This window comes from Nanorana parkeri, unplaced genomic scaffold, assembly GCF_000935625.1.
Source record: "Nanorana parkeri isolate BGI_ZX_2015 unplaced genomic scaffold, ASM93562v1 scaffold25, whole genome shotgun sequence".
NCBI lineage: Eukaryota > Metazoa > Chordata > Amphibia > Anura > Dicroglossidae > Nanorana > Nanorana parkeri.
This window is the reverse complement of record NW_017306293.1, coordinates 2,163,268-2,173,548: the sequence shown is the minus strand read 5'-3', so window position 1 is coordinate 2,173,548 and position 10,281 is coordinate 2,163,268. Positions and strand designations below refer to the sequence as shown.

Sequence of the window (10,281 nt, the reverse complement as noted above, 5' to 3'; positions counted from 1 at the left end):
CTTTAAACAATAATGTTCGGGCAATCAGACAAGCTTGATCAGAAGGAAGAGGCTGTCTACTAGAGGTGCTGGAAGCATGTCTCATAGCTGACAACCAATTTTCCAAACTGTCACAACTGGAATCGTCTACTAGTTAAAGTACTAGTTGTAGTATGCAGGCCATAAGAAACTGTAATTGTTGTAAAGGAGAAGTACTGCTAAGAGAGGAAGCTGAAGGAGGAAGAAGACAAAATCGGTGTGGGTTTAGTGTTTAATCACACAGCAAAAGCAAAGGCGAGCAGAACAACACAGCACACTGGAAATAACTGGGGTATGAGCAAAATGTGTTGTGAATAAGGTCTAAGGAGGCCTCTGAAGACAAGAGAACATCTCTGTGCTGAATCCAAGCAGAAGAGTAAAGAGTCTGAAGACAAATAGACTAAGAGGTCCCGGAAAGAGACCAGGCAAAGGAGGGTTACAAAGAAGACTAAAACAGGCTAAAAAGTGTTAAAGAGATCACAGAGTCACAAAGAGGAAGGCTGTGGGGAAAGGTGAAAAAACAGAAACCACACAGGAAATGTACATAAGGGTAAATTCACCACATATAAAGAACATGTTTTAGGGACAGAAATGGTAGGTGCACAAGACTGAAATACAAGACAAATAAAAAAGGATGAAAAGAAATGAATGATAGACTGCAGCTACAAGATAAAAGAGGAAAACAGTGGGCCAACTGAGACCGGAAAGAAGGGAGGAGACATTGTAAAAAAGGAACGGTAATGTCACTGATAGATCTCTGAGTTCACATACAAACTTCTTCAGAAAGTCAGTGTAACAGAGGAACTGAAAAGACACTAAGGATATACCCAAGAAGAACAAGAAGGTAAGTTTTTATTTCATTTCATTGTATGGTGATTTAAATATACTGCATTTATCAACTCTATAAGAACAATTCAATTTACTTGATTCCTAATAATGAGACTAGAACAAACGTTACCCAGCATATGAACGCGTGGGCTGTTAGAAGGCATATTGAAAGTAGAACATTTACTTTAACAAAAAGTGTGTAATGTGTGCTAAGAACTCTAGAACTGGTTCTGAATTCCCAGAATTTCACGTATATAATGTCTGATCTTACATGCTGTGATTTGCAGTAGTGTAAATTATTTCTGCAGGACACTAGAAATTGGCTATTTAGAATTCCCCCTTAAAAGAAGTTACAGCAATTGTGCTGATGCCTGAAATTATGTCTAGGGATGCACAGATACTTTTCGAGTACCAATGCAGATACTTGGCATTTTTCTGACAACTACCAGGGTTGCAGCAGTTGCAGCTGGGACCGGGCTCTGGCTCTCCACCACCGTCCTGAAATCATTAGTCTGTATTGTTTTAGAAAAACTGTCACATGACAATAAACAAAAATGTATCCTTACTTGTACTTGTAAGTACTCGGCAAGTACCAGTACTCGTACTCGCAAAACTGGTATCTGTGCATCCCTCTATTTATATTTATAAAAACAAAATCTTACATTAAAACAGAGATGTACAAATCCCGGGAGCTCTGTGTGCTCCTTACAAATGACAGCCGCCTCCTAACTTTTGAATTTTTCTCTAGTGTAGTGTTGGAGCTCATAAGTATCGGTACATGTACTCGTACTTGTACCGAGCACTGTACTTGGTATCTGTGCAACCCTAATTATGTCTGTACCATTGATGTCCAACCAGCAGCTCTCGTGGCCTTCCATTGCAGCATGAACCATAAAAAAATCTTACATAAAAACATTTTTTTGAATATTTTTTTCTTTCCTTACTTCTTGTTACAAGGGCCTGTGCTAGAGATGTAACGCAGTTAGGGGTTTTACAGCTACTACAGCTTTACTAGACATTACTGCTATCTTATTACAGAGCATATGCTGATTCATTAATAAGCATCACTCTAACTGATGTGTATATTAGCAAACATTATGAAAATCAATCTATTAGTTTTGACATTTAAACCAGATTGATTAATTTAGGAATATGTAGAAACAAAGAAATATGGAACAGTGATGGCAGAAAAAGACTAAGTGGTCCATCGAGTCGGGCCTTTTATGTTTATTTCCTTTAACATTTCTTTTAACCTTTTTATCTGAGTTTAGACCTATGTTTAACCTAAGTATGTTTAAATTTGATGTTTGCAGGTTGCACACAGTTCACACTATTTTTAGTTACTGCTGGGTTTTTATTTAGTGGACTCCCCTATGCTTCCTTAAATCCTGTCCATACAGCCCTGTGCTTTTCTGCCCTTTCTCACAGCCACTCATGAGGATGTGTGTCATCAGACACCACCCAGTATAAAAAAAACACTGCAACCGCATATGTGAGCCATTTCCTGAGTGCACTGTAATGCTTCTTAATCACAATTAGCAAAATTGGGGAGTTTTACTTTACTGAAATGTAGGTGAAATCTGGAACATATCAGAGAAATGTCACAATTAGGAAAAAAACCTTGAAGAAATATGGAAGGAAAAATTAAAATGGTCTTTAAGGGTGAAATAGGCTTTAAATGGCTCCTGAGTGTTAGGGAAGCTTCTTTAAAGTATCCTGGACCTGTCTTCTTTAGGAAAAGTACTTATTTCTTAATGCCCATCAGAGGTATCTAAGATAAAACATAGTCACAGCTGCCAAGAAAGCCACTGATCATGTTGTAAGTATTGACCAGGTGATCAATGGTTTTGTTGATCAAGCCATGTCATCAAAGATCACAATCACTATCTTTAGATATTGCTAAAGCTTTTAATACTGTAGAGTGGGACTACTTATGGGCAATACTTACGGCATTTGGATTTGGTCATCGGTTCATCTCATATATCCAAATATTATAGGCTAATCCATCACAAAGAATTCAAGTGAACAAAGCCTTTACATCGGTCTTTAATTTGACGAGGGGAACCAGACAAGGGTTCCCCCTATCTCCCCTGATATTTGCATTGGCGATAGAGCCGTTAGCTAACCCATTAGGAAGATCACCTAAGATATTGGGATTTAAGCAGGGTAAAGAGGAGGATAAGATACTACTATATGCGGATGACACTTGGATTTTCCTAGCAGATACCAACCATTCTTTATTAGAGGTGATGTCTATACTCTCGGAATTTGGGAAGTTTTCAGGGTTGTGTGTAAACTGGAACAAATCAATGCTTCTTCCGATCAATCCATTAATGTGCCCGCTACCTGTACAACTACACCATATAGGCCAAGGCATTGGCCTATACACATACAGCACAGCAATGAGGTAATAAAATGAACTAGGATCACACTAATCCAGCACGTTATTATTCTGAGTTGCCCCACTCAAGCGGCAGCCATATTGAGTGGGGCACCTGAGATAAATAACGTGATGGATTAGTGTGATCCTACTTCATTTTATTTATTTTCTACTTCGAACATTTTAATAGTTACCAGCCCTACTTCATACTATAAGATTAATTGGTAAACTGTGGAGATCATCTAAAGGTTTGTTGGGTATCCCCAGGTTTACTCAAGTACATGAGGGGATGTACTTGTACTTGGGCCTGAAAAAGTGGCATTGGGACATCCCTACAATATATACTGCATTATGGGAAAATGGGGAACTGTATGAGGTGAGCAAACTTCAAGGATTTGGAGTGTGGAAAAATGTTGACATTGGCACAAGTGTATGATCAGGGTGTACTGTGATGCTTTCAGCATTTGCAAGCGATATATTCACTACCTAATACCCAATGCTATAAATATTTGCAACTGAGACATGCGCTTACGGTGCATCCAGGACTGCGAGATGTATGTATTAGCGCAAATATGGTTATAGATAAGCTCTTTCATGCAATTACTACAAAGGGGGTGATTTCAAGATTGTATTCAAACCTATTACCCGGGGTTTAAGCAAATCACCTTTGAAATGTAAAGAAGATTGTGAATTGGATTTGGGACCACTAGAGGACACTCTTTGGAGGGTGGCGTTGCAATCAACCCAATTAGTCTCACCTTCTGCTTCACATAGATGAACACCACTCTATATTATAAATAGAACATATCAGACCCCAGAGTTCCCGTATAAGATAGGACTCAGTGAAAATTCCAAATGCCCAAAATGTGGTACACCTGCTTTGGTGATGTCCGAAGCTGAAACGGTACTGGCAAGAAATATTGGATGTAATAAATATAGGGTATGGTGGAAAGAACTAGATAGAGTGGTTATGTTCGAAAAAATAATTTATAATCATCGAGGTATTATGGACAAATATGGTAGAATGTGGGATAAGTAGAATGAATATAGTGATGGCGTACATGTATAATGTGAGACTCTTTTCCTAAGTGTATTGGTGAAAAAGATGCAATTTACTCTATTTTTCCGTCTATAAGACGCCCCTATGTATAAGACGCCCCCAACTTTTCTTACCCAAAATTCCTAAATCAACATTTTAAATGGTATAATGCATCGCACTTACCTCAATCACGTTATGCTCCGACATTACAGCTCCGGGCACTGGCTACACGCTTTCCCGAGCGCCGGCTGACATCAGGTACAAAATATTTCTGATCGGATTACAGAGACAAGATAATAGTTTTCCTCCAATCATAAATCTTTTGTACCTGACGTCAGCTGTTGTTGGGGAGAGCGGATTACAGAGCCACTCTCCCCAGCAACAGCTGACGTCAGGTACAAAAGATTTATGATTGGAGGAAAACTTATCTTGTCTTTGCAATCCGAAGTTTCACTTGTGAGGCTACGGTAGTTTGCAGTGGTATCGGCACTTTCGGCAGTTTCGCAACCGCGGTTCTCCTCTCGGCCCCCGTGTATAAGACGCCCCTCTATTAGTAGGTAAACATTTTAATGAAAAAGTAGCGTCTCATACACGGAAAAATACGGTATTTAAATTGGTACATTGAGAAATGATATCTGTATGTTTTTATGTTTTTGTTTTTTTTCTTTCTCTGTTATTCTTTGCTGTTTATATCTATGGTGTGTATATGGTTGTAAAAATGTCTGGTATAATTAAAAAAATAAAAATAAAGGTAAAAGTTAAGAAAAATCACAATCACACTTTCTCTTACTCATTTTCATCCTCATATCAGTCATGGTGCACTTCAGCTGTCACTTTTAGTCACACCTATGGAAGTGTTAACTACAGGATGTCATTGATTTTTCTTACTTCTGAGTGGCTGGAGTTGGATACACGGTTGTTATTATTATGTGCATAGGTAAACAGGCAGGGCCAGTTTTAGGATGTGGTGAAGGTCAGAGCTACCAAAAAGTACTTAAACTATAGGGACAAACAGGAGGTCCAGGGCTAGTTTTTCTTTTGTACCGTGTGGTTGATTAACCATGATTAATGAAGAAACCAGGTTATATTCTCAAAAATAAATGGAATAATCACACATTTTTCATGCAGCTTTAATCATGGTGCACGTTTCAATTGAGGCTTGAGCCTTCACCCTTGCAGGGTTTACTTCTCCTCTTCCCACCAATCACAAATCATTCACTGCAGAGAGTCTAGAAAAAGCAGAAATTCAAAAGTTCTTATACTTTGGACCACCATTTAAATTGTCACCTGCCCAAAATGCTGGTGGTGTAGTCAATGGCACACCAGTTAGTCAAATACAGATGCTTTCAGAAACGTATGAAGTCTCCCAGAAGCAGATGTATGATCGTATTTGTAGTTCACTACAGCTGGAGGGCGGTAGTTTGCCCACCCCTGCTCTATATTACATATAGGAGGTCAAAATGTGTTAAAAAGTATGAGTCTAGATAAAAGAAGCCACATAGTAAGCACGTTTCTGGCATGTGTCTACCAGCAAATCGACCACTAATTTCCTTCTAGTTCTCCAAAGGGGTAATTTAATAGGAGATAATGGCGAGAACATACTGTATATTCAATTCACTCAATCAATATCGTGGGCTGACTTGTGCAGAAATTTCCAAAAAGCTTTCTATGTTTAGAAAGGTCTTTAATCATAAGAGTATGCACCCAATATAACAGATTTGTACTAAAAAATGCTCTCTTGGCCTGGAGTTGCCTCACTGTTCACAAACAAATCCATAACAGATGCTGTGTGTATTTAAAGGGTCAATCCCACCAAAATTTAGATTTGATGTTTTTGGTAGATGCTGGAGAGTTAAATTACCCAACAGATTCTTATATCTTCTTGGGTCTGCACACTTGCTATGATAATTATGAGGGGATACCATTCTCCCTGCTGTTTTTCTCTTTTGCTTCACTTTATTTAGGATGCAACAGCATTAGCTGAAACATGCAAAGGTTGCCAGGAAAACTCAAAACTCCCAGGTGGGCTATCTCTCTGGTGGAGTATCCATCCCATTTAAGAAGGCAGCAACCTATTCAGCGTACTAGGTGTCACTAACAACTAATGTATCATTTTTGAGTGGATTGACCCGTTAAATCAGCTCTCCTGCAAAAAGTCTTTGATTTTTTATTTTGATTTACCAATGGCTGACATGAACACGGGCTTGTACCATAAGCAGGCATGTCAATGGATTAGCAACTCTTAGCTGAGAAGTCTGTTGCTGTTTAACCTCAACTCTTAAAACCACACCCACATCTGGAGTACACCACAATATGCAATGCATGGTTTGCACAGTGTCATCTAACCACCTCCCCTGCAAGAGGTGCTAAAAGGTCTATTAGGGTTCTATCTGCAACTCTGAAAGTAACAGGGAATATTTTACTTCTAAATATGTAGTCCTCTAAAAGGCTATATTAGGAAACATTGCAAATTGTTTAACCAAGTTTGTTTATCGTTTGTCTACTTTTACTTTAGCCTTCTAACAGTTTTTAGGCCTATCAGATAATTTTTTTGCTGCCTGTGTCCCCCTGTCCCCCCTTAGACAGTTGTAACTGAAACATGTGTCTTCATGAATGATTTGCCTTCAACTCTTGCTCTGGTGACAGCTCAACAATTTGCGATTTCCCCTCACTTTTGTCTCAGCGACAGTGGTCGCCAACACAAAAGTTGAGGCACTTTTCTCCCAGCAGGGATGCAGACAGCAGTAACAACTGAATAGAGGGTATATACTCCCCTACTCTATCCAAAACAAAAACAATAAAAAAAGTTTTGCAATTACATACACTTTAAGGAATCCTATCAGTAGAAATACATAGGCTGCCATTGGTTCCATCCTGAACATGCTTAATGGCAGGCTGATATGCTTATCTTCTAGCTCGAAATGTTCTGTGAGCGGATCATGAATTCTGATCTCACTGGCAAATACTTGTTCTCTATCAGTGACAGCTTGACAGCCAAGAAATCAGCATTTTCAGGAGATTAGCAATGGAAGCACATGTTCTGACTTATTTTGCTTGCTTTACATTGATTTACATTGCTTTGAAGCCATGTTTTAGGTTTACATGGTAACAGGAATTTGTGTAGCATCATCTGGGAGATATGATTTTAAAAATGTGCAAACAGCTTACAGAGCTTTGGACAAGCTGCAGAGAACATCCAGTTGTTCTCCCAGGCCTGTTTTAAGAAAGAGTGAATCCAGTGTTTGCGTCATATAAACCTCCACTTGTATGCACTGAGAAGCCCATTACAATTGAGAAGGCCATTACTAATGAGGAATGTAACCTCTTAAACTTCTCAGTAAATGTTTCCAACTAAAGTCACATTGCAAAATGGAAAGATTGCTCCATTCATGCAACTTCCCATGTTTGAACTAGACATGTAATGTGACAACATCTTGCCATTTGATGAACAAAGCACAAGATAAAAATGAATACTAATCAGATATTATAAAAATACAATAGTTGCAGTTATTAATTGTTACTCATTAAAGTGTATCTATAGGCAAAACATTTTTTTTTTAATGTTTGATAGAATAGCAAAGGGTTAGAATCTCCATCGGGGTTTTATCACTTGTGAGTGACATGAAGTCCCAGTACCTTTTATATGGTCTTTGGCTAAGATCAAGTGTAAGTTCAGAGGTTAGGATGTAGGTTAGGTTTAGGAGCTGGGCCCAAATAAAGAGTAAGGTGACGAGGTTGAGATTAAGAGTTAGAGTTTAGGCTGAGGTTACAGTGTTGTGCTAGGGGAACCTGAACATGGGGCTTCAACCCACTTTTGGATCTCGACCCACCAGTTGAGAACCACAGGTCTAGACGATTGGGTCAGAGATACTCCAAAACTGTGGGATGTTCCCAGTCTGCATTGGCGGAATCTACCAAAAGTGGTCCAAGGAAGTAAAACTAGTGAACTGGTGACAGGGTCATGGGCGGCCAATGCTCATTGAGGCACGGGAAGAGCAAAGGAGGCCCCACCTCGCAACTTACAGAACTTAAAGGATCTGCTACTGATGGTGTGGTGCCAGATACCACAACATACTTTCAGAGAGTCCATGCCTGGATGGGTCAGGGCTATTTTGGTGTCAAAAGGCAGACTTACTCAATATTAGGCTGGTGGACAATGTTATGGCTGATCGGTGCGTATATATACAGACTTGAAATATATATAGGGCTTCATTGATAAAAGTTATAGCTATAGGCCGGGCAGATGCCATTCGCACAACACTAGTGCTGATAAGGTGTTTAGCTATAAGATTTATAAACGAAGTCCATAGTCTTATTGTAAAAAGTGACATCCAGAGTCGTGTGAAGCTGAGATCATACATAATTATTGTTGCTGCACATAAAGGATTTGTGTATATAAACTGCTGTAATGTTGACTGGGTAGCAGTGACTGGTGAGGAAATGGCAGCTGTGACTGCAGGTGTTGTAAGTAGCACATGCAGGAAATACAGTTTAAAATAACATATGTTTTTCTTCAAACAAATTTAACAGCGTATGAATATAATCAGAGTAAGAAGTTAAATGGGTTCAAATAAAGAAACTTGCTCCATCAAATCCCTAAAACCTTAGTTGATCTGCAGGGAAGCCAAAAAAGTACCAACTAGGGTCCAGTTTGCTCTAACACGAAAAAATATTAAAAATTATTCCTTTCGTACCCCCTAAAGGCAATCAAATCCAGCTTTTTATGAACAATCTACTAAGAACTAAGCTCCTGTGGGGGAAGGATATACATTTTTAGCTGCCTCTTCTCAAGGGGGAATACAGTTACCGGCCAATTTATTAGGTACACCTTGCTAGTACCGGGTTGCACCCCCTTTTGCCTTCAGAACTGCCTTAATTCTTCGTGTTATAGATTCAACAAGGTGTTGGAAACATTTCTCAGAGATTTTGGTCCATATTGATATGATAGCATCACTGGCCCAATGTATGCCAAGAAAATATTTGCTCACTAAAACACGCTATGCTTTAACACCATTTAATGAAGCATGAAGCTGCTATTTCTCATGAACTGTTCCAAGGATTACAATAAAATGTCCTTACAGCAGTCATACACCCCAGTTGTTCTCTAACACCAGTTTTGAATAGAAGTCAGTTTACCTGCCACTGTGTTTTTCGACAGACCCGGAGAAAATACGCAGTAGGGCTACATGACTAGGGGAAGGAATATTCCGCAGGAAAACATTCAAGATTAGAGCTGGAAAAAAACAGTACGTCTTACTTGATTAGAGGTGAGGGTCAGGTGGTAGGGAGAAGCCACAGTGGGGTAGGACCTGTAGGGGCTACTGGGAGTTCTTTCCGGAAGGTTAATGAAGGAAGAAGGTCCCACCTAAACGTTAACCATTGCCAATGGATGAGTAAACGATGCCAATGGATGAGTTATCTGCTTGTTTTTTTTCACGGCAGCTTGGTGGGTTAGGGGGTCTTTGAGAGTCTGTGAAAAAAGTTAAGATGGTTGAAAATTGGGGACCCATCTGTTGGTATGGTGTTCCCCTTTGCTGTCAGTGGTGTCAACAGGAGGCTCAGTCCCTTGGGAAGTCGGGAATAGCCAGTTCTGGAGCTATTCTTGATCCGGTGCGGGTGCATCTGGGGAAATGGTGGATTTTTCTAATAAAGCCTTCTTTTAGCTAGTGGACACCAAAGACCCCTTCTCATAACCAACAGTCATTAGGTTATTTATTTCATATGTTTTTATTTTGGTATTGTTAATTGTAGGGATGCACAGATAAGGTCATATCCCAGCGCTGATACTTGGCATTTTCACGAAAACTACCAGGGTTTGCAGGGGTTGCAGCTGCGACTGGACTCTGGCGCTCCACCACTGTCCTGAAATCATTAGTCTGTATTGTTTTAGAAAAACTGTCACAGGACAATAAACAAAAAGGTATCAGTAATTGGTATCTGTGAGGACAAGTATTGGTACTTGTACTTGGTCTGGAAAAAATGGTATCGGTGCATCGCTAATATATATATATATAAA

The 10,281-nt window shown here is 39.4% G+C and overlaps 1 protein-coding gene across 1 annotated transcript in view; it reads left to right on the top strand.

Moving 5' to 3' along the window:
- The first annotated feature begins 602 nt into the window (after positions 1-602).
- The window catches only part of FERMT3 (fermitin family member 3), a 24,221-nt gene continuing 14,542 nt past the window's right edge, over positions 603-10,281 (top strand). Inside the window, exon 1 of the mRNA XM_018565021.1 lies at positions 603-862. The gene's annotated coding sequence lies outside the window, so the exon portion shown is untranslated. The remainder of the gene's footprint in view (positions 863-10,281) is intronic.